General features: G+C 47.6%; 1 long non-coding RNA gene across 1 annotated transcript in view; it reads right to left on the bottom strand.

Annotated features, from left to right (window-relative positions):
- LOC132538072 (uncharacterized) overlaps positions 1-25354 on the bottom strand; it is a 35396-nt gene continuing 10042 nt past the window's right edge. The window contains exons 2-3 of the long non-coding RNA XR_009549486.1: positions 4400-4485; positions 1-187 (exon numbers count right to left, since the gene is read on the bottom strand). This is a non-coding gene — a long non-coding RNA (uncharacterized LOC132538072). The remainder of the gene's footprint in view (positions 188-4399; positions 4486-25354) is intronic.

Below are 25354 nucleotides of genomic sequence, written 5' to 3'. Positions count from 1 at the left end.
AGAAGGAAATCAGCCTTGATATAAAACTTGGACACAAGGGCCAGGAGATAACTTACCAGGTAGAGCTCATGACCTGTCATGCTCGAAACCCTGGATTCAAGCCCTGGCAGCACCTGGGAGTGCCACGGATGGCACCAAGGGAGGCAGTGTTATGCTGTCTCTCCCCCCCTCTGTTTTCTTATTCTCTCTGAAATAAAAAGAATGAAGAAATAAGCCTGGGAGAAGTGAAATGGCACACATGCAAAGCCTGATACCTTCAGACAACACAAAACAAACTCAGGTGCACAGCCTTGTTTGCTGGTGGTGGTGGTGGTGGTGGTGATGGTGGTGGTAGTGGTTCTGGTGGTGTGTGTGTGAAGAGTTCTATGAAATTTTATTACCAAACCACTAAGCTTCATGTGGTCTGCAACTCAATAAATAATATAGTATCACTAATATTTCCCCCCAAAGTGTGTGTTAATAAGTATTTTTTTTTAATCTGTTTATTAGGAGTCGGGCGGTAGCACAGCGGGTTAAGCGCACGTGGCGCAAAGCGCAAGGACCCGTGTAAGAATCCCGGTTCAAGTCCCTGGCTCCCCATCTGCAGGGGAGTCGCTTCACAAGTGGTGAAGCAGGTCTGCAGGTGCCTGTCTTTCTCTCCCCATCTCTGTCTTCCCCTCCTCTCTCGATTTCTTTCTGTCCTATCCAATGACAACATCATCATCAACAATAATAATAACTACAACAACAAAACAACAAGGGCAACAAAAGGGAATAAATAAAATAAATATTAAAAATCTATTAATTAGTGAGAGAACAAGAGTATCACTGTGACACATGCAATCCTGGGGATCATACTCAGGACCTCATGTTTGCAAGTCCAAAGCTTTCTTTAGCCACTGTGTCACCTCCCAGGCTACCTAATCAGTTGTTATTAATTGAAATAGACAGGAACTCAACTCAGACAAATTTGAGCAAGGTGAATGTGTCGGCTTATATAAACCAACCTGGAAGATGGGTTGGAGAGGGGAGTCCAAGCTACTCCAGAAAAGGCAGAACTCAGCTGGCCACCTGAGTCTCCAGTCACAGGATGGAGCACTATGGCTGGTCAGAGCTGAGTTCCGGTCTCCCCGGGATCAGGGCACCTCTGCTACAGGGAATGAACATCCAAGTGATGAAGTGGGGAGTGAAGGTGACTCTGAGAGACAGAAATGACAAGCATGAGGCTAGCTTATGCACACAGTCCAGGTTCAGTCCTGGCCTCCACCACATTAGAGGAAGTTTCAGTACTCTGGTGTCTCTCTCTGTTTCTGTTTCTTTGTCTCTATTTGAAAGATTCAGCCTATAGCTGCAAAGCCCAGACACTGACTAAAAAAAATGGAGAGGAAAGGAAAATGAAAGGAAATGAGAGGGGAGAGGGAGGAGAGAGGGGAGGGAAGAGGGAGGAGAGAGGGGAAGGTAGGGGAGGGGAGGGGAGGGGAGGAGAGGAGAGGGGAGGGAAGAAGAAGAACAAAGAACAAGTAAGCAGAGCAGTCACTGAGGCCATTTTCCAAATGTCTTGGCACAAGAAAAAAGAGTGGAGTCCCCACTGTGGTAAAGCTAGCATGACCATGTGACTTGCCCTAGCCAATGGAATATGAGGAAGAAATAATATGCACTTGAGGCAGATACTACTATTTGCTTCTTTTTCACTGCCACTGTTTGATGCTGCTAGGATGATGGCTTGAACCAGAAGCCCCAATTCACCTACAATGCTGGCGTATGAGCAAGAAATCTTGTTGGAATAAGCCACCAGGAATCTGAGGCTGCTCGTTACAATAAGCATTAGCTGGCTGAGGCACACAACTAGCTTTTGCTCCTTCCCAAGATGGAAGAGCACCAGCTGACATTGTGGGAGGGAGGAAGGCACAGGAAGAGACTAACCCCAACATCCAATGCCTGGAGGTCAGGGGATAGGCAGAAAGTTCTGGATGTTCTATTCAAGCCCTGGAGTCTTTGTTGTTGTGCTAAGGTAATATTTGGTAGGCTCCACAGTAAGATTGGGGTCTCTTTGAGCTGGCTACCCCTGTTATGTGATCATCACAAATATAAGGTCTGGGGTCCCCTGGGGAGAAGGATCAGAGAAATAGCATGCAGCAGGTACAAAGGCAACAAGGAGGTCTCCCTCCATGCAGCTGTGCTGGCTCCTCAAGGGTGGCCTCACTGCAACCACCAGGAGGATGTGATGTGCATCCAGATGTGTATCCTGCACGCCCAGCAGTATAAGGAAGGCCACATGGCCGTGCAGGGGAGCCTGGCCTGTGCTGGCTGGTCAGCATTGCCCCAGGCTTGCTGGAAAAGAGTGCTATGGTTGGCCGGTCAGATGTTATTTAGACAGCAGTCAGAAGAACTGTAGATAAGCCCAGAGTGTCCTCACCCCTACAGGGACACAAGCACAGCAAACTGAATGCTGGTTCAGTCATAAAGGGTGGGACCCCCCCACCACCAACACCCATATCTTGAAAGTAGTGGGATAGGGTGGTAAGAGAGGGGTGTGTGTGTGTGTGTGTGTAAAGTAAAAAAAAAAAAAAAAAAAAGGCACGCCTATGCTCCAGCCAGTAGGGGTGAGGGAAATTTCTCTAAGACAAACACGCTCCATGTACTTTATCAAATTTGCAGATGTCACACAGCTGGGGGGGAAAGATGGCAAATACGCCAGATGACAGAACTGGGATCTAAAGAGAAGTTGACAAGCCAGAGCAGTGGGGTGGATCTAATGAGATGAAACTTAACAGGGACAAACGTGTTTACTTCACTTTTTTTTTATGTCCTGCCTCGATGCACAGACAAGTAGGGGAGGGACAAGCACTCACAGGAGGAAGGAGGTGAAAAGCCTACACTTTGGGTTCCAGATCTGACAGTGCAGTCCTGTCCTGAGGATAGGGAGTTGGCCACGGTGGGGTGTGGGGTGCTGAGCTTCAGGTAGGGGCCAGAAATAATGGTCAGTTTCACAGGGTTGATCTGTGGCTGTATCAGCAAAGTTGTAGCACCCAGGTTGAAGAGGATAGCAAGAGTTGGGGAGTCAGAGCCTAAATATGGAGCTTGGCATGCTGAGGCCATCCTGATGGGCAGGAATCTTTGAGGTACTCAAACCCAGCCCTCTCCATGCTACCCTCCTGTGGTCAGGCCCCTACATCTCTCCCTTTCTGTGGCAGGGCACCTCAGGCAGCCTTTGCCCTTAAACATCCTGCAGGAAGAATCAGACCTGGACTTCCAGTGCCCCCTCAGAGCTGGGGGAATGCATGTCAGTTCTACTGAGAAATCTCCCCATTCTCCACCCCCAAGGTGACAGAGCAGGACTCTGCTTCTGGTAGCTCAGCTGAGGTCTGGAAGTGAGATGCCTCCCCTCTGGTGGGTTCCTCCAGTCTCTCTGCACAGTCTCTAAATAGTCAACTCTCTTAGCTTTATGGCTGGAGAAAAGCAAACGATAGTTTCTTGCTTCAAATAGCCTAAGAGCAAGGGCTAAATTGGTCCTGATGACCATCAACTCCAACCCCCCCCAACACACACACACACACACACACACACACACACACACACACACACACACACGGCTGGGCCTTGTGAGTAAAGGCTGAAGAAGAAAGACTTCTGCTCTGTGGGAGAAGGTGGGTCCTCACTGCTCTGAGCCAGGGTGTCATTGGTGAGTAATGAGTCCCTTGTCTCTGGAGGTGTGTAAGTGAGAGCTGCATTGGCCCTCAGCAGAGATGTTAGCAAGGATGAACTGAACTAGATAAGCTTTAAGGTCTTTCCTTACACAGAGACAGTGAGATGCAAAGGAAGCTTTCATTTCAAGCTTGAGTGTTTCACCTCTAGAACGGGATCCTTCTGAACATGACACCTCCCGGGAACTTGATAACTGAAAAGTGGGTGTAGTTTGAGGTGACAGCTGGGACTGAAAGTGTCTGGGCATGACTATGGCCATGGAGTGTGGCCAAGAGTCATGTGGGGGCAGGTCAGACCCCTACATAATAGCCCTCACCCACCCACAGCGCCTATCCTGGTGAACACTGGGCTCCAGGAAGCCTCCTCCTAAGCCTTCCTGCTCCTGGCCCCTTGAGGGGCAAAAAACTCAGCACCCCCAGCCTGTCCTCTCAGCTGAGGCCCCACAGGCTCTCATCCTGCCAGGAGTCAGTGTAAGACCAGCTCTAGCATCACCTCCTAAATGCTAACTCCTGGGATCCTTCTAGGCACCAAGGAGGACCTCAGGTCCTTGACCAAAGCCTAGTCTTGGGAGAAAAGGAGCAGGTCGGATAGATCCTCCCTAGCATGTCACCACAGACCCCCCCCCACGCACACACATCACACACATGGTCCCACTATTCCCTTCCCTCCTCTCTCTATTAGAAGATACAAACCTGGGGAAGAAGGACCCCACTACCTCTCATCTGCAGAGGAGGGCTTTCTAGAAGAGGGTCCAATCCAGCTCCAAGGCCATGGAGAGGAGTTTGTACTGGACAGCAGGACCTAGGAGGGAAGGAAGAACAAAGCAGAGGGAAGAACCAAGCAGATGGTGAGGGTGGGTGGGCACATCTTGGCTGTCGAAGGCTTGGGCTCTGCATTTGAATCTCAGGTCCTGCACCCTCCTGGCTCAGTGACATGCTTCCGCTGTACCTCAGATCCAGCCCTTCCACTGTGGAGGTGACTGACACAAGTGCCACCTTCACAGGTGTTTAAAGGACTGAGCAACACAGTGCATTACACAGGTGTGTAGATTGTACCATGAAGACGATGGTGCAGGGAGGCTGAGTGTAAGACTGAGGCTGGTCACAGAGAGCTCTCCTAGGAGGCAGAAGCTTCTCTGCCTGGAGCAGGCGGCTTCATGCACGCACGAGATGGTGAACCCCTGGCTCAGGAGGCTTCTAAGCTCCAGGACATGCCAGGGAAAGAGGAAGGCCTCCAGGGGCGAGTGAGTCTGCCAGCAGGGGGCAGCAGCACAGCAGGTGGGAAGGGAGGGCCGCTCTGCAAACTGAGGTGAGAGCTGGGCCAGCTGCCCTGTTTCAGGGAGACAGAACAGCAGCCACAGTCTGTGGTCAAGCCAAGGTACACCCTGCAGGGTCAGACCAGTGTCCCTAGAGCCTCCAGGCAGGGTGGTAAGGGAAGAGGAGTATGGCTCTAAGAGGGGCCTGAGGCTAAACACCTGAAGCAGGCTCTGGGCAGGCCAGAAGAGGGGTGTCAGCACCCCAGGAGACAAAGTTCTAGGTACAGGCCCCCAGAACGGTTATTCAGTGGTCTAACCATCTCTACAGTGAGGTCTGTGAACACCACCCCAGGTGCTGAATCGTCCCTGAGTTCCCCGGGGAGCCCCCCAGGGCCAGATGACAGATGAGATTGGGTCTGCCAAAATGAGATCCCTAAAGATGGTCCCTCTCCTTACATGGCCCCTCATGTGTCCTCTGCAGCCTGCCCTGCTTGACTGGGAGGAGCTGCCTGGAGCTGAAGGCGAGAGAGGGGCTCATTTCTCCCATACTCTGCTGAGGCCACCCACTCAGAGAGCAGCTGTAGCCAAAGGCTGGGAAGAGGGGTGAGGTCAGGAAGGAGCTGACATCAGCTATCATTGCAAACCTGACTCCCCAGGCATGTAGGAGGGGGGCAGAGACTACTCTCCCAGAACCCTCCAGAGCCCTCCAGAGCCCTCTGATGGAGAATGTGGGGGTTGAGGGGTGGTATGTGGAGTTAAAGGGAGCTGATGCCCTCTACCCCCACCTTAGGAAATGTTCTGGCAATAAGCAGGAGGAGGCTGGGGAAAGAGCAGAGGTGGGCTCCCTGGGTTTGCTGGCTACCAGCCTTAGCCCAGGGCCAGCTCTGCAGAGGTGAGCAGGAGGTGAGCCAAACAGGACAGGCCCATTTGGGTGTTATGCCCATGGGCACAACCACAGCACCCATCACACGCCCTCCAGTGTACAGGCTGTAGGGCATCTCCTTACGGAGGTGGGGGGAGGAGGGGTCCTTAGGGACACCCACTGGGCAGGTTGTTCAGCTGGGAGATACCAGCCTATCTGCTTGCAAATAAAAAGACTTTCCCACAGGCCTGATGGAACCGGTTCCTGAGCATGCTCAGTGATGCCTGCCATGAGCTGGGAAGTCACCTGCCTCCATTACAATGTTAAGGATAAACTCTCATGTTTACCATGTTAGTTCAGTGCATGTCCTATCCAGTCTGGACCTGACCAAATATGGAAAGCTAGTGGCCATGGTTCCCAACCAACCACCCGACCAACCATTGACGGTCCCACCCCAGCTTTGTCTCGGCCCACCCATTTCCCCACCCCGACTCATGCTGCATATGTGTCCCCTCTCCTCATCTTTCTGGGAGAACGTTGACTCTTACTATATATACATAAATATTTTTAAAATTCATTTTACCAGAGCACTTCTCAACTCTGGTTTATGGGTGGTGTGGGGGATTGAACCTGGTACCTGGGAGCCTCAGGCATGAAAGTCTGGTTGCATAACAATTATGCTATCTAACTCAACCTTGAATGTTGACTTTTTACTCCCTCTTTTTGTGTGATCCACAACAAAACTCCCCCCCACCCCGATTATTTTTCTTGACCCATTTCTCCAGACAAAACGTTTAAGGGTCCCTTTGACCCAGTTGGCAGTATCCACATGCCTGTATAAGAACCATGAAGCCACTGCCAACCCTTACCCTCCAGGTCCTGCCTAAGACACGGGACCCAGAAATCATGAAACTCTGGCCCAAGTGACCTACAGGGAAGAGTGGAGGTAAGGGTATCCACTGTCCCCAGGCCTTTCCAGAGAGGTTGTCTAGAGCTGCTCTCTGATTTAGGGTCACTGCTTCCCACTGAGCATGTAGGGAGAGTCTGCAGGAAGATATACGTGCCCTGGTGACATCTGAGAAGTGGAGTCATTAGCCCATTAGCAGGGTCAGTGTCACATTAACCTTGACCTTGACCTCCGGAAGGGTGGCCCTCTCTTCCCTGAGCCATTCCACCTGCCTGGCTCCATCTGATAATCCACTCATAGGGCTTCAGCAGGGCAAGGAGTGGGGGGTACACTGACAATATACTGGTTGCCTCTTCTTTTCTTTTGCTTTTATAACTGTGGCAAAATAATAATTAATTAATTAAATTTAATTTTAAAATACATATAGATAGGCTCCAGGCAGTTGCACACCCAGTTGAGTACATACATTATCAAGTACAAGGACCTGGGTTCAAGTGCCCACTCCTCACCGGCAAAAGGAACGCTTCACGAGTAGGTCTGCAGGTGTCTATCTTTCTCTCCCCCCACCTTTATCTCATCTACCCCTCTCAAATTCTCTCTGTTCTATCAGAAAAATGGCCACCGGGAACAGTAGATTCCTAGTGGCAGCACCAAGCCCCAGCAATAACCCTGGTAGCAAAAATTAGTTGTATATAGTCATCAGTGGGGTTTCACTACTCTGGGAATTTTTCAGTTAGAAGGAGAGAGACAGACAGAAACAGAGTCAGACACAGAGATAAGGAAGATGCCACAACACTAAAGCATCCTCCAACTCGGTTGGGGCCAGGTTCTTACTTAAGTCACACGCATGGCAAAGCAAGGACACTATCCAGGTGAGCTCTTTTGTCAGGTCCAATTTCAATTTTTATAAAAATAGCACCTGCACTAATGAGATAGCTCAGCAAAAGAGCAGAGGACTTGCCTGTGTAAGGTTCTAGTTTTATCCCTGACCCACAAATTACAGAGCAGTGTTCTGACCTCTTTCTCTGTCAATCCTAACTTTACAAATCAAATGGATTGTGAAGAGAAATCAAACATCCTAGGCCTACTTTCACCTCCACCAGCCATTTCTTCTGCAGGCTGCCTCTCTTCAACACAAGTATGTGTTTTAAGTTTTATCTGTTGACTTTTCATTATAGATCAAAATTTAGCTTCCAAGTAGCATTTAACTACCCTGGCTCCCTCAGCCCCACCCTGCCTCTATATTCTGATGATAATCTTTATTATAATAAATTAGCATTCCATGTTTATTGTCACAACATGTGAAAATCATTCTAGCTGAGTCACGTAGTGTCATAAGAGTATATTTCCTTTCCTATTAAATTTTTGTTTCCTGAAGTTAGTCAGTTTGCCTTTGGTGCTTGTTTGTTTCCTGTGATTTCTATGAACCTGTCACCATTTCATCCCCTGTCTCAAGTGAAACTGAAGGTGAACTTGCTGCTTCCAGGGCCACAGAAAGCCAAACACTGTCACACTGCTGTGAACAGGATTTGAGGGCAGAAACCCCTGCTCAATGTTACCTTTGTGTCCCTTTACTTAGGAAATATTGAGAGCCTGGAAAGTCAGGAGGTGTGTCCTGGGGCAAGTGGAATGGAGACTTGTAACCTTCAGGCTGTCTGACCTCCTGGGTCACCATGGACTTTCTGTGTTTTTCCTCCTAACACAAAGCTTGTAACAGGTCCGAAGCTCTGCTGCTTACCCGCAAGACTGTGGGCAAGTAGGACTGGGTGTGGAGGGAGTATGAGTTTCTGGCTGCTGGACTTTGTTTGCAAGTTCAGTTTTAATATTTTATTTTTGGAGCCAGGCCATGCCTCCCCTGATAGAGTGTGCACATTACCATGCTCAAGGACCCAGGTTCAAGTCTCCTGTTCTTACCTTCAAGAGGAAGTGGTAGAGTATGCTAAAGGTGTCTCTCCTCTTCTGTGTCTCTCTATCTCTCCCTCTGTATCAAAAAGAAAGAAAAAAGGGGGTGGAGCAGGGAAACAACAACCTCCAGGAACAGTGGAGCTATACAAGCATAAAGCCCCAGTGATAATCCTGGTGTAAAAAATGTATTTTGTTAAGATTTATTTTATTTAACGGAAAGAGGAGCTAATGCAGTGGTTTATGCAATAGATTTCATGCCAGAGACTCCAAGCTCCCAGTTTCAGTCCCCAGCACTACCATTTTTAAGCCAGAGCTGAGCAGTGTTCTGGTTGCAAAAAATTTATTTGATTTATTAATAGATGGAGAGAAAGAATCAAAAATAATATTGGCATAAACAATACCAGGGGTTGAACTCAGAAGTTTATGAATGTAAGTTTGGTGTTATATCCACTAGTGCCACTCCCTGGGCCACAGTTTTTTGTTTTTGTTTTTATGTTATTTTATTTTGTTTATCTTTTACCAGAGCACTGCACAGTTCTAGGCTATGGTGGTACAGGGAATTGACCCTGGGACTTCAGAGTCTCAGGCATAAAAATCATTTGCATAGCCATTATACTACCTACAGTTTCAACTGTTACCTTCAAAATATTTCTTTTGAACAGGGTGCTGAGAATTTTTTTTTCCAGGGTACTGCTCAGCTCTTGACTTATGGTGGTGCCAGGGATTGAACCTGGATCTTTGGAATATGTTTGCATAACCTCTATGCTATCTCCATAGCCCATGTGACCAGACTTTAAAACTCCTCTCCAGGTGATCATAGCACAGTGGCAGTCAGAATTCATCATTACCTTGCAGACACTTCCCTAAAGACTGTCACTAAAATGTTTGTGAAAGTGAGGGCTGCTCTTCTGAAGCTGACCTTAAGACCTGACCTGCTTCCTGCACGCTCTCTTCCTTCCTTCCTTCTTCCTTCCTTCCTTCTTCCTTCCTTCCTTCCTTCCTTCTCTTTCTTTCTTTCTTTCTTTCTTTCTTTCTTTCTTTCTTTCTTTCTTTCTTTCTTGTTTTTTTTTTCCTGTCTGTGAGTCTGGACTGTTGTGAGTCAGCCTTGATCCATTTTAGTACCCAGATCTAGTAACAGAACTTTAAGACAAGTCCATCCCTGGAGCCAGTTTTCAGTTTTTCCTCCTGTGTCAGGTGGACAACCTGCCTCCAGTTTCCAAACACTTTAGAGGTAACCAACCACTAGCTTGAGAAATAGTTCAATGGGTAGAACACCAAACTTGCATGCACGAGATTCCTAATTCAATCCTCAGCACTGTGTATGTCAGCATGATACTCTGGTTCTCTCTCTCCTTCTCAATTACAAATAAATAAATCTTCCCCATCCTCCCCCTTTTTTTTGCCTCCAGGGTTATCGCTAAGGCTAGGTGCCTGCACTATAAATCCACTGCTCCTGGGGGTCATTTTTTCACATTTTTGTTGCCCTTGTTGTTGTTATTGCTATTGTTGTTATTGGATAGGACAGAGAGAAATCAAGAGAGGATAGGAAGACAGAGAAGGGGAAAGAAAGACACCTGGAGACCTGCTTCACTGCTTATGAAGCGACTCAAACCCACTGCACTAAGGCCCACCCTTTTTAATGGAACACCACACAGCTCTGGCTTAGGGTGTTTCCAGGGATTGAATCTGAAATTTCAAACCTTGTTTCTTATTGAATCCATAGATGGCAGGCCCTCTCCAAAGAGAAGAACACTGGAGGTTAAAAAACAAAGCAGCAGACCCAAATGGAATAGTTTATGCTAAGTCCAAGTCTCCAAACTGAGACTTAATTAAAGTGTCAGCTTCTCCCAGAAATAGAATCTTAAACCAATCAATTAGGAATCACCTGGTCAACACTCATGAAATAACCTGCCTGCCAGGTTCAACCATCCCTTAAGGGAAAGTGACCTTGCCACAATCAATTCACTCTTTTGCAGGTATAACTTCCTTGTTCTCACTTTCTTCTACCTACAAAATCTCATTTTGTTTGGCTCCATGGAGCACCTGTCTACCTGCTGGATAAAAGGCTGCCTGGCCCATGGGTGGCTGAATAAATTCTGCCTGGTGCATGAATTGTTGAATAAAGCCAGTAAGACCTTTACTCTATTTTATTTTATTTTATTTTATTTTATTTTTTGCTACCTGGGTTATCAGCGCCCACATGACTCTACTGCTCCATGCACTCATTACTTTAAAATATTTTTTATTTATTTGAGAGAGAAAGAGTCAAAGAATCACTCTAGCACCTGAAATTCAGGACTTCATGCTTGAGAGCCCAATACCTTATCCACTGCACCATCTCCCATGCTATCGAGAGTCATCTTTTTTCTTTTTTGGTTTGTTTTCTTTCCTCTCCTTCTCTCTTCTTTTTAAATATTTACTTTTGAGAGACGAGAAAGAGAACCAGATCATCACCATGACACATGTGATGTGCCAGGCTAGCCTGAGGGTGTTTCTTCCCGGGCATGTGCTCTCTGGGTTGGAGAGAACTCTGCCAGAGCCAACCTAGGCTGCTGCTTACTCAGCGACACAGGAGAGGAACCAGGAACTCTGATGGCTGAGCGGGAACAATGGAATGCTTTTATTGATCAGAAAAGAATCTGCCTTTATACCTTCTGAGATGGAAGTGGCAGGTGGGGGGGACTGGGAATGGGGCAGAGCGGAAAAAGCGGAAAAAGCGTGAAGGTAGCAAAGCTTTCATCTAACCAGTGGGGATTAAACCAATGCCCTGTAGGCAGGGCGGGTCTCAGACAAAACAATGATTATGTAAATAGACCACAGCATTAAGCAATGCAGGGGTCCTGGTGTTCTTCTTCTAGCGTTTGCCCTTCTTCCGTAGCCAGTCAACAGTGTCAGGTTGAGCCTGATGTAAAGTTTCGAGACCTCCTTTGAATCTGGAGAGGTGGCAGTCGTTGACTATGTGGGTCATAGTCTGTCTGTAGCCGCAGGGGCAGTTCGGGTCATCTCTGGCTCCCCAGCGATGGAACATAACGCCGCACCGGCCATGGCCTGTTCAATAGCAATTGAGGAGGGCCCAATTATAACGTGCTAGGTCAAAGCCGGGTTGACGCTTGCAGGGGTCTGTGATGAGGTGTTTGTTCTTTACCTCAGCCTGGTGTAATAACCAACAGTGATGTCAGGGGTTGGATTTAGGGCCTCATGCTTGAGAGTCTAATGCTTTATACTCTGTGCCATCTTCTGGGCCACTGGTAGCCATTTTTTAAATTTCTCTATTGGGGATTAATGTTTTACAGTAGACAGTAAATTCAATAGTTTGTACATTTATAACATTTCTCAGTTTTCCACACAACAATACAAGTCCCACTAGGTCCTCTGCCATCCTGTTCCAGGGCCTAAACTCCCCCCCCACCCCCCCGCCGGCCATTTTTTCTTCTTTCCTCTAAATAGAGGGTGAGAGACAAAGGGATATAGAGTGAGAGAAAGAGACAGAGAGAAGGGATGCCACAGCACCACCCCATCACTAGTGAAATTTCCTCCCTCTCCTTGCAGGTGCTCCTATATAGTGAGTTGAGGCTCTAGCTAGAGTCCTTCTTTATGGTAATGTATGCACTCTTCTGGGTGAGCCACCTGCTGAATTTATCTTTTTACCACTCATCTCTCTCTTTCTGTCTCTTACATCTGACTTTCCCAACTGCAGTTCTGTCCTCCTTTGTTCACTCTGGCCTATGATCATACACCCTTCTACTCGTTTGCTGTGATTTGGCAGGGCATCTTGGACCAGTATTGACTCCCCCCATCGAGATTTACTCGAAGTGCATCTCTGATCTAGCTTTAGAAATTCCAGGAAACTTAGCACAACACCTGCTCCACAACATATGCCACATGGATAAGTGAATAAATGTAATATGTGAAAAAACATAACCCTCTACCCTCAGAAAGCTTATAGCCCAGTTGGGTGGAAGATATAGATTGGAGGGAAGGGAACACAGTTATACAAATGCCTATGTCAGACTGAATCAGACAGGTGCCACAGGTAGCTAAGCAGAAAACATGCTGCAGGAATTCAGTAGGCAGGGTGAGCACACCACCCATTCGGAGTAAGGGGCCATGGAGGGTGGAAGGAGTGGCTGGACAAGAATAGCTGGGCAGTCAGGTTCCAGGCACAGGCTGGTGGAGAGGGGAGTCAACTCTACTGATGGAGAGATCAGGTGCAAGGCAGGGCATAGGCACTGAGAGAAGTGGGGTTCCATGTGAGAGGTGAGGGGCAAAGATGTTGGGTGGCTAAACCTGGCACAGGGTGAGACCATCTGAGGGAACTAGCAGCTGGTGAGAAGCAGCACCAGTGAAAACCAGGACAGAGAAGTGAGTTCCACTGCCTGGTGCATGAGAAAGTCAAATGCTGTCACAACAGCTTGAAGACTCATTTATTGCAGTTCAGAGTACAAGGGGGTAGGAGTCATACTCAATGCTATACCCCCACCCCACTTTTTTTTAAAAATATAGAATATATATGTGTGTGTGTGTGTGTGTGTGTGTGTGTGTGTGTGTGTGTGTGTGTGTGTGCAAGAAGTGACTGGAAACTTCTGTCTTATCCGTCTTTCAGTAAACAGAAGGTGGGTTTAGGGATAAACAGTATGGAGAGTTGAAATCATCAAGTCATCTGGCCTTCAGGATCATGATGGGTTTTCTTTTTCTTCTGCAAAACAGTTTCTATAAACACAGCACAAAGAGTTATTATCTCTTTCCCAGCCCAATTTATCAATGTCAAGTGTTCTTGTCCCTCCAGGGCCATGCTATGCAGCCCTGTCCTTTGAGGCCATGGTTTTCAGAAGGCCTGCAATAGGGTTCAGACCCAATAGGACTGAGACAGCACAGCCCAGCACCTCTAGTGCCCTGTTGTTGGGGTGAACAGAGCAGGGGACCTACCTCTGACCAAGTACTCATGCTGGTTTGGCCACTTACTGGCCATTCAGTCCTGGGATGGCTCCTTACACTCCCTATGGCTCCATTCCTCCCGATTAAGTGGGCACAATCTGGCCACATATGTCCACCTCCATTCTCTGTTCCCCCATCACCCCCAGCAGGACAGCTTCAAAACCTCCTCACAGTGGGGGACAGGCAGTAGTGCAGTGGGTTAAGTGCACATGGCACAAAGTGCAAGGGACAAGGATCCTGGTTCAAGCCCCTCGCTCCCCACCTACAGGGAGGTCGCTTCACAAGTAGTGAAGCAGGTCTGAGGGTGTCTATCTTTCTCTCCTCCTCTCTGTCTTCCCACCCTTTCTCAATTTCTCTCTGTCCTATCCAATAACAATATAAGGGCAACAAAATGGCCTCCAGGAGCAGTGGATTTGTAGTGCAGGCACTGAGTCCCAGCAATAACCCTGGAAGCAAAAGAAAAAAAAAAACCCTCCTCACAGGTTGCCTGCTTCCACCTTGGACCCCAGGCCCAGCTCCACATGGAAACCTAGACTCAGAAGGGCCCCTGCACTTGGTCTAACACTCTGTCGTTACCACCTTGAAGTTCTTACAAATTATTGAGCAAGTCTTCCACTGTTTCATTTTGCACCAGAGTTGACAAATCACATAGCCAGCCCATCCCCAAACTGTTGATCTTCAAGAACTAATCAGAGTGGTCAATAACAGTATAGTTATGGATTGACTTTTAACAGACCATGATTTAGTATATACCTGTGTGTAAAAAAATTCTAGTTTTTAAAAGTGCCCCTCCTCTCTTGTGGGTTTTGAACCTGAGGCCCCTGGCTTGCTAAAGAAAGACTTCACTAAGAGTGGGCTATCACCTGACTGCTGCTGAGTGCCTCTTGCTTCCCCCAAATGGTCTCTTATAAGCAAGAGAAAACCATGCAGGTGGCGCTCATTGTACTCACCTTAATCACTCTTTAAGATAAATAGGCTGACCTAATTCCTTATGAAGACAATTTGTCAGCAATTCCTGACACTCATAACACACTAAGATGTCTTCATAACTTGATCAACACCTACAGTACTTTTGAATGATATTTCCAATAACTTGATTCTATCTGATGTTTCATGGGAAAAATAGTCCCTCAATTTTACTCTCAATGCAACAGATTATATAAAGTGCAAGAAGTTTCAACCCTAACTTTGGACAGATTTAAAGTGGATTTGATTTCAAAAGATGTACAGTTTGGATAGAAGTCATCTTTTCACTGATGACAGTATAATGTATTCACGTTTAAAGCAGTTGCTATATTAAAAAATTTCCCCCAAGAAGGATGACAGAGGACCTAGTGGGGGTTGTATTGTTATATGGAAAACTGGGAAATGTTATGCATGTACAAACTATTGTATTTACTGTCAAATGTAAAACATTAATTCCCCAATAAAGAAATTAAAAAAAAATTTCCCTCCTCTCTTGTGGATTTTGAACCAGAGGCCTTCTGCCTTGCTAGATGAAATCTATACAAGTAGGCTAGCACCCTGGCTCTGGTGGCCATGGATTCTTCTCTCCCTTTAATTTTCTCTAACACATGCAAGAAAGCCATGCAGGTGGTGCTCCTTTCACTCACCTTAATCACTGTTAAAGATAAAGAGCTTGGCTTGCTGCTCTATGAAAACAATGTGTCAGCAACTCTTGACACTCACAACACACTGACCAGTATGTTTTCATTCTTTAGTGAACACACTCAAGAACTTTTGTGTGATATTTCCACCTTTACTCTGTTCTATCTGAACTTTTACTGGAAAAATAATCCTTCAAATTTTACCAAAGGTGCTTCAAGATTTTGACACTAGCTTTGGGAACTCTTAAAGTGGATTTGGTTTCAAAATATATGAAGTATGGTTGTGAATTGGCTTATAAAAGATCATAATGGGAGTAGGGCGGTAGCACAGCAGGTTAAGCACGGGTGGCGCAAAGCCCAAGGACCAGAGCAAGGATCCTGGTTCGAGCCCCGGCTCCCCACCTGCAGGGGGGTCGCTTCACAAGTGGTGAAGCAGGTCTGCAGGTGTCTATCATTATCTCCCCCTCTCTGTCTTCCCCTTCTCTCTCCATTTCTCTCTGTCCTAACAGTGATGACAACAATAACAACAGTAACTACAACAACAATAAAACAACAAGAGCAACAAAAGGGAAAATAAATAAATATTAAAAAATAAAATAAAACACATCCTCAATAAAAAAATTTTTAAGATATCATGATATGATTTATATATGTGTTTAAAAAAAAAACTCTGAATATTAACAGTTTCCCTCCCATCCTGTGGGATTTGAACCTGAGGCCTGTGGCTTGCCAAGAAAAGACCTCTACCAATGGGCTGACTCTGCTTGCCAGTCCCTCTTCTCTTCACTTAACTTCCCCTGATAGATGAGAGAAAGCTACTAAGGTGGTACTCATCTCACTACCTTTAATCACTATTACAGATGAAAATCTTGGACTAACTCCCTATTTTAAGACTCTTACCACACTGACCACTATGTTTTCATACATTGTTCAACACTCTAAAATACTTTTGAATGATACTTTTACTTCCACTTTATGCTATCTTGACTTTTACTAGAAAAATAGTCCTTCAAGTTTACTCTCAATACAGACTATATAGAAAGTGCTTGAAAGTTTCAACATGGTATTTAGGGAGAACTGCAATGAATTCAGTTAGAATATATGCAAAGTATAGTTAGTCATCTTTTAAGTTCACACTGTAATTTATACATGTGTTTAAAACATCTGTAGTGTTTTGAAGAAGTGACATAGCATTATGGCACCCGATGTCCTTTAAATAGAGCTCTAGTCTGGGGGAAGGTGGGAGGATTTTTTTTTTCCAGATTATTTCTTGAGGGTAGAAACTCTTCTTTGAGGTCAAAGTCACTTTCCCAACTGCAGTTTGGCCCTGTTCATCAAGGTATCTATTTATGGCAGCTGGGACACCTTAGAGTTTGCTCAGCTTCCCTGTTACCACAAAGGTGCAATGTTAGTTCCCTCGTTCCTAGGAATGGTTCCCTGTGGTTTGCTCAAGAGCCTATGGCTTCTGTAGCTCTGGACAGCAGTCTTAAACTCTGAAAAAAAAAGGCAGAGGACCTGTGTGGGGTTGTATTGTTATATGGAAAAATGTGAAATGTTATACATGTATAAACTATTGTACTTACTGTTGACTATAGAATATTAATCCCACAATAAAGAAATTTAAAAAAACAAACACTTAGTTCTGGAATGGTACCACACGGGCCCTTGAAATATGCTGCATAGATCTGAAACAATTGCAAATATAGTTCTCACTGGCAATGCAGTGTCCTGTTTCTGTCTGAGTCTCTCCCTCCCCTCCTGTTCTTGCTGTTCATGTGCTATCACCAACCTTCAGGCAGTGATGTGGTTTTTTGTTTGTTTTTTGTTATTTTACCAGAAACTCCAGCAGAATTCAGAGTTGCCAATATTTTTAAAAGGCAAGTGGATGTTCCCTTCAACACTGTCTCAGGAACTCTTAAACTCATTACAAATTCATAGAACACTGACCAGTATTTTTTTTTAACTTTGCTCAACGTACTCATGTACAAGAAGATATTTCCACTTTAACTCAATCCTATACAGACTCTTCCTGATAATAATCTTTTAAGTTTATTCTCAATCCAATGGACTACTGAGAAGACTTGAACATTTCTACACCAGATATGGGGAAACTTGGAGTGGACTTTACTCAAAGATATGCACAGTGTAGGGAGAGAACTGCAATACTGCTTCAGGCTCCTGAAACCCCACCCCCACCTCCCCACAGGTGGAGGGGGCTCCACTGCCCCCCATGCTCTTAGGCACGGTAATGCGTGCACTTAACTGGGTGGGTCACTGCCCAGCCTCCAAAGGATTTCCCTATATTTCTGTTGACATGATGATTTGAACTCTTGTACTTGGTCTTGCTAGTAAACCTCAAGCATCCCTCACACTCCTGGCCAGCCAATCCCCTCCCTGTCTGGAGCAGCCTCCCAAGCCTCTGTGTGTGTGTGTGTGTGTGTGTGTGTATCAGCCTCCCAAGCCTTCCTGTGTGTGTGTGTGTGTGTGTGTGTGTGTGTGTGTGTGTGTGTGTGTGTGTGTGTGTGTAGCAGCCTCCCAAGCCTTCGTGTGTGTATGTGTGTGTGTGTGTGTGTGTGTGTGTGTGTGTAGTGTAGCAGCCTCCCAAGGTGTGTGTAGCAGCCTCCCAAGCCTTCCTGTATATGTGTGTGTGTGTGTGTGTGTGTGTGTGTAGTGTAGCAGCCTCCCAAGGTGTGTGTAGCAGCCTCCCAAGCCTTCCTGTATGTGTGTGTGTGTGTGTGTGTGTGTGTGTAGCAGCCTCCCAAGCCTTCGTGTGTGTGTGTGTGTGTGTGTGTGTGTGTGTGTGTGTGTGTGTGTAGTGTAGCAGCCTCCCAAGGTGTGTGTAGCAGCCTCCCAAGCCATCCTGGGTGTGTGTGTGGGGGGGCAGCCTCCCAAGCCGTCCTGGGTGTGTGTGCATGTGCGTGTGCATGTGAGAGAGAGAGAGAGAGAGAAAGAGAGAGGGTTGGGGTGGTGGGGAGGACACACAGAGAGCAAGCTCTCTGAGCACCAACCTCCTGAACCCCTGGCTGTGAGGGGGTGGCTGCCTGGAGGGGTGGGGGGCAGTCCAGGATGGATGGCCACTTCAGCCCCACTTGTCCAGCTCAGCAAAAACTGGGGCTGAGGTAATGGGCTGCCAGCCCCCAGCTGCAACCAACTTCATTTTCTGCCACAATTAAATGATTGCCTGTGTTTGCTCATGCTCACTTATTCAATTACCTGCATGGCCCTGAGGGACTGGTGGAGAGACGGCCATAAGTAACTAGTGTCTGCCACACCTGCCCCAGGCCGTTGTCCCCACTCATCATTCTCAGAGACCACCAGCCTTCCCAGCCTTCCAAGGAGCTCAGGATCAGTGGACCCTCCTAGCACCCACCACCCACTTCAATAGCCAAACCCAGGCCTAGATGGGCAGAGCTGGCTCCCTCTGGGGTCCTACCCACCCATCTGTGGGTCTCCAGAGGGCCACTTCTCTGCAAACCTCTGGTTTCTCACCTGTGAAACGACAGAGGTCTGTGTGAACTGTAAAGTGTCACCCTCACAAGAGGCTGCAGGCCTGGCTCCACAATCACCCTATAACCTATAGATAGCATGATGGTTATGCACACAGACTCTTATGCCTGAGGCTCCAAAGCCCCAGGTTCAATCCCCAGCACTACCATAAGCCAGAGCTGAGCAGTGCTCTGGTAAAAAAAAAAAAAAAAAAAAAAAAAAAAAGTTTAAAGGAAAATATTTAAGTGGATATAGAAAGCTATGGGGTTTTGAGACAGAATTTTTTCACCCTCACAAGAGGCTGCAGGCCTGGCTCCACAGTCACCCTATACCCCCAGCCCTACTCCAGCCATCTGGAGATTTCTAGAAATGCTGTGCTCTCCCATGCCTCTGCACCTTTAGGGGAGGGAGTGCACCCCCTCGCTATTCCATTACTCATTTCTCTCCCTGGGGACCCATATACACCCTTCAAGGTTCAGTACAGATGTCATCTCCACTGGAAGACCTCCCCTCACACACCCATGACAAACAGATTAAGCTCTCCTTCCTGATCTTCCTATACACTTCTGAGGCATCCACTGGTCTTGCCCTGGGAGAGGGAAGAACAGAGTCAGGCTCAGCTATTCCGAGCCACTGTCACCATAGCCTTGTTAGGACATGGATTTGAATTTGGAGTTATAAAGTATGATGTACACAGTGAAACAGTACTTACCTATTAAAAATGATGAATTAGGGAGTCAGGAGGTAGCGCAGCAGGTTAAGTGCACATGGCGCAAAGCGCAAGGACCGTGTAAGGATCTCAATTAAAGCCCCCAGCTCCCCACCTGCAGGGTGGTGGCTTCACAGTCAGTGAAGCAGGTCTGCAGGTGTCTATCTCTCCCCATTTCTGTCTTCCCCTCCTCTCTCCATTTCTCTCTGTCCTATCCAACAACGACGACATCAATAACAACAATAAAAAGGGCAACAAAAGGGAAAAATAAATAAATATATATTTTAAAAAGAATGATGAATTAACCTTCTTCATCTCACTCTGGATGGAGTTTATAGTAATCATGTTAAGTGAGATAAGCCAGAAAGAGAATAATGGATATGGAATTATCTGATTCATGGACAGAACTTGACTTGAGAAAATAGAACAGTAAAAATTTGGACTGAATTTGGGGTATTGCACCAAAGCAAAGGACTCTGGAGAAGGAGGGTAGGGAGAGGGGAGTGGGAGGGAGAGGGGAGCTTTGGTGTTCTGGTGTATGATGGTGGAAGAGAACCTAGGCTGGGGATGAGGATATTTTGCAGACACCTATCATGGTGAGATGAGAAATTGTACTCAAATGTCACCAACTGTACTGTAAACCATTAACCCCCCCCAATTGAAAATACTTGAAATAAAGAGGTGGGAAGAGAGAGAAGGAAGGTACAGTCTCTTGCCTACAACTGGAGGCCCATCCAAGTGAGATGTTGCTGGTATTGGTCAATTTAATAATGGCTGACGCTTAAGGGGACATGTGGCAGACACCATGCTAATGTGTTACTTGCATTGTGTCACCAAAACACCACAATGGCCCCAAGAAAATAATCTGTCTTTTACAGATGGTCAAACTGAGTCACATTACCAAGGAACTGCAGGCCAGAACCTGTGTGCATCCATATTCACATCCCTGGTCATTCTCCACCCTGAGCAACACAAAGGGACTGACAACCCCTGACTGCAGGTTCAAATCTGGCTCCTCCAGTGGCCACCACAGGTCCTCTCATCTCTTTGCAGCCTCACTTTGGGTCTCCTCTCCTATAAAATGTAAAAACTAGGGGAGTCGGCTGGTTAAGCGCAGGTGGCGCAAAGTGCAAGGACCAGCGGAAGGATCCTGGTTCAAGCTCCTGGCTCCCCACCTGCAGGGGAGTCTCTTCACAGGCGGTGAAGCAGGTCTGCAGGTGTTTATCTTTCTCTCCCCCTCTCTGTCTTCCCCTCCTCTCTCCATTTCTCTCTGTCCTATCCAACAACAACGACATCAATCATAATACAAAAATAAAACAACAAGGGCAACAAAAGGGAATAAATAATAAATAAATATTTTTCAAAAATGGAAACACTGTAACAGCTCGCCTCAGGGATCCTTTCAGCCCTGGGGTTTTGGAGTCTTGCTTCTTTCTATAAAGCACTGCTCTGATCATGGGGCCAGCAAAGCTGTTAACCTGAAGGTAGGGATGGTGGGCTCCTCCCTTGGGGAGCTGCCAGCAGAGCTCAGGATCTCCCAGCATCCCCTCCTCTCCTGCCAGGAAGGAAAGGTGCTACCATTTCTCTTGGGGTGGGGGCGGCTTTACCCTAGATGGTGCAAAGTTCTCTGGAGCTTTCAAGAGGGCAGTCCTTCCACTGATGGCCTTGGATGTCAGCCACCTGGGAGGCCTCACAAATGTGTCACATGAACTGCTCAGAGGCAAAGCAGACACATGCTGCAATTCTGGTGGCATGTGACCAAATTCCCAGTGCCACGCATTCCTCTTTGGCCCAGGGGTGCATCCTTACACTGGTGTGTGATGCTCATACATGTACTCACATCTATGGACACATAAATAACACCTATGCACAAGTCATGTATGAATACGCACATACATACACCACTCATATATGTCCTAAACACAGCAGAATGAGAACAAGAAGTATCAGCAGAGGGCTAGCAAAATAGCTCCCCTGGATGGTGCACTGTTTTGCCAGTTGAGAGACCCAGATTTGAGTCGAGCTCCCATGGCACTAGAGGAAGCTTCAGTGCTGTCGTGTGTGTGTGTGTGTGTGTGTGTGTGTGTGTGTGTGTGTGTGTGTGTGTGTGTGTGTGTAGAAAAAGTCAGCTCAGAGTGGTGAAGCCCCAGTGATGACAAAATGAAAAAAACGAGGCTGTCAGCAGAAACAGAAAAGTTATAGAATGTGACAGGAAAAAGGTCAAGAAGAAGGGGAAAGAAGGAAAGAAATAAGGCAGGCAGGTCAGCCAGAGACACAGAAAGACAAGACAGTCCAGGAAAATCTAGAGGCAGGAAAAGGAGGGAGACAGAAAGACTGTGGAAGGAACACCCCTCTCTGAGTCTCAGTACCCCAGCTACAAACAGGGCTCCTCATGTCCAGGAAAGAGAGGAGCAGACAACAGCTACCACATTTGTTTTGAAGGCCAGCACAGGAGGCATGACGGGAGGGTGACAAGTCACACTGGGTGGCAGCCAAGGGAGGGCCCAGCATAGGGGAGTGGGGCTTGCTGGGACCCAGGCCAGCCAGCAGTAGCCATCACAGCCACTGAGTGTTTATAGTGCAGGAACAGGTGGTCACATGACCTGGACTGGGAAGAGTGGCTGCTGTCTCTGGAATGAGAAAACTGGGTCTGGGCGGGGGGATGCTGGGAGGAGCTAGCTGCTTAGGAAGCATGTCGCAGGGTCGCAGTGACCAGGCCAAGACCTCCAAGTCAGAGGTCAGGAAGAGGAAAGGAAACCCCGACACCAGCTCTAAGCAGCCCTTGACCTCGCTTGTCCCCTCAACGCTCCCCAGGGAGAATCAAGAGGCTGGGTGGGGAAGCCAGGTACCCACAGTGAGTTCACTCATTCACTCACTCATTCACTCACTCACTCACTCACTCACTCACTCACTCACTCACACATTCACTCACTCACTCACTCAGTACTCACTCATCAAATATAACCTAGGAGATCTGTACTGTGCTACATGATAAATGTGCTAATCAAAATGAGCCAGCCACCATCTTCAATGAAGGAAAACTGCAGAAAACAGTGAATCCCACTAGTAAACATACAACTACATCTGAGATTAGTGCTTCTCAATAGAGGTACTAAGTGGTAGGATGTCTTAGGTCAGGGAGGACTTCTTGGAAGAGGTGACTTCTAAAAAATTTATATATTAATTTTTTTCTTTTTAAATATTTATTTGATAGGACAAAGAGGAATTGAGAGAGGAGATAGAGAGGGAAATAGGAAGAGAGATACCTGCAGTCCTACTTTTCCACATATGAAGTTTACCCACTGCAGGTGGGGACTGAGAGTTTGAACCTGAGTCCTTGTGCATGGTACTGTGCACTCAACCAGGTGCACCACTACCTAGTCCCATATTAATTTATTCTTATGAGGAGACAGAGAGGAACTAGAATACTGTTCAGCTCTGGTTTATGTAGGTACCATGGGTTGAACCTGGGGCCTCTAAGGTCTCAACATGTGAGTTCCACACTGATTATCTCCCCAGCTCAGCAATTTTTGAGCTGGCATCTGAAGAGTAAATAGAAACATGCCAGGTGGAGTGGTGAGAGAAGGGGTGTCCCAGGCACAAGGGACAGCATGTGAAAAGGCCCTGCTCTAAGTGTGGCTGGCCCACAGAAGTGGAGGGAACATCCACTGAGATGGGGTTATGGAGACAGGGAGGGACTGGGTCGTGGGCAGGGATTTCAGCTTTATTCCAAGCACAGAAACCACTGAAGTGCATCAGCAGGCAGGTGGCATGACCTAAATTGTTTCACAGCATCACTGTGGTGAAAATGGAGCTTCGTGGGGGTGTGAGGGGAAGTGAGGACACCACAAGTAGCTACTGGAGTCAGCAGAATGGGAGCTGGCTGGGTGGTGGGCCAGGTAGTGGAGATGCGGGAATGGGCGCCAACTGGAGGCATGAAATCCACAGCCTGTGGGCATAGGTGAGCTGCCAGGGAAGGCTGCTGAGAAGGGAGTATACTGGATGGTCAATAGAGAATGGAGTGGGAGAGGGGAAGAGTGAGGGGCCAGGGGCAGACTAGCCATCCCTTGGCTGGAGTGAGTAGCCCCAAATACTTGGTGGTGACCCAGAGCCCCAGGCCTCTGGGTGGTGGCATGTAAGCTGACCTGCAGCTCTGTATCCAGAGGAGCTGTTGGGCTGATTTCCTGGAGGAGGGACAGGGACCAGACCTGGGGGTGGGACAGGAAAGTGTCCCAGGGCATCAGTGGGCCCCACATGTGACTATAGCAGAGCAGCACAGAAAGAGCAGCAGGAATACTGGAAGTGACTCTGAGTTTCAGGAAGTAACCATGAAGAGAACTTGGCCGTGTCAAGAAAACAGAAATAAAGTGGGCGATCAGGTTGCATAACACAGAGCACCAGATCACGCCTCCAATGGGGCAGGCCCTGTGTTCTGTTTACTGCTGTGTGTCTCAGATCACATCTTTGGGCTCAAAAACATGAACTGGGCTGGGGAAATAGCACCAAATGCAGTGTCACAGACTTTCAGACCTGAGACTCCAAAGTCCCAGGTTCATAGGTTCAATCCCTAGCACTACCTTGAGCTAGAGCAGAGCAGTGCTCTGGTAATAAATACATCTATGAGGTCATATGGAACCTTGCTATTTACAAACACAAAATTAGAAGCCAGGTGTTGGAATAAGGACTGAACCTCCAGATTGACTTGGGACTCACTCAGGCTCAGCCCCTTCCTGGCCCCCCCAACTTAGGTGGATTGGCCCTTACCTCTTCCCCAGTGCCCCTTAAAATCTCCCTGCCCCCCCCCCAAGTGGTGGTTTAGGGTTCCCAGAACAGGGATGAGTCCAGTCAGGAGGGAAAAAGAGGTCACAGCCATATAACCGGAGCCCAACACACAGCTGGGCATTGCGAGGGATGGAGCAGGAAAGAACCTAAAGATCCACTTTCCCCAGTGAAATATCCACCACCGTGGGCCAGGGAGCCACTGGGGCACACATGGCACCCTGACCCACCTACGCCACCCTCAGGTGAGAGAGGCAGCTCACCACATAGGGCACATGTCTTGCCATTGTATCCGACCCAGGTCTAAGCCTAGCACCAGATGGGGCATATTATGGCAGGTATTACAGAGGAAGTGCTGGTGCTTGGTCTCTCTTTCTATCTGAATTAAAAGGTGACCTGGAGCAGTGATATGGTGAACGTTTAAGGCACTGCTTCCACCAGTGAATGAATGAATAATGTTAGTGTCACATCTGCTGAGCTCTGCCCTGTCTGGGTATGGGACAACCCCCATCAGCAGTGGAGAGTCACAGTGAGGCAGGGAAGGAGGCCAGACTCAGGAAGGGTAACTGGGCTGGTGGGCAGGCAGTGCTCCCACACCTGTAGCCGTCTCCCCAAGTTCTTTTGCTGGTAACATGTCCACTGAGCAGTGTGTATGTGTCAGAGCCTAGAACAGGTGTGTAGGGCACTGAGGGGGCCTTTAAGACAAAGGCCAGGAGACCAAGGTTCAAGTTCTGCCTCATCACCCATTTCACCTTCTGTCAGCTCTCAGGGGTCACTTGCTCTGTGAGTGAACAGTGAGGGTTCTCTGTGAGTAAGGAGATGGGGGAGGCAAGATGGAAAACCACCGTGGCTCAGTGCTGCAGCAGTAGATCTGGGGGACACTGTCAGAATCAGGAGGTAGAGGAGGGAAGCTGAAATGGAGCAAGGCCATGGCAGCCATGGCCCAGCTTCAGACCAGGGGCCAAAGAGGTGGCTGAGGCCCATGGCTGCTACTGAGTGAGGCTCTGGGTGTCAAGTGCCCCTACACACAGATGTATAGGAAGGAACAATCTGGAGTTCCAGGAAAGTGGGTTTCCCACTGCCCAGGACAAAAACCCAGGTTCTTGGTCTCTCTTTCTATCTGGATTTCTACCTGAATTTTCTATCTGAATTCTATCTTTCTTTTTATCTGGCTAAGAGTCACTCACCTAAAGCCTGCCTGGTGAGGCCCCATTTTGCCCCATCC

Source organism: Erinaceus europaeus, chromosome 4 (assembly GCF_950295315.1).
Source record: "Erinaceus europaeus chromosome 4, mEriEur2.1, whole genome shotgun sequence".
In the NCBI taxonomy this organism is placed as follows: domain Eukaryota; kingdom Metazoa; phylum Chordata; class Mammalia; order Eulipotyphla; family Erinaceidae; genus Erinaceus; species Erinaceus europaeus.
The sequence above is the reverse complement of the archived record's forward strand: the minus strand, read 5'-3'. Positions and strand labels throughout refer to the sequence as shown.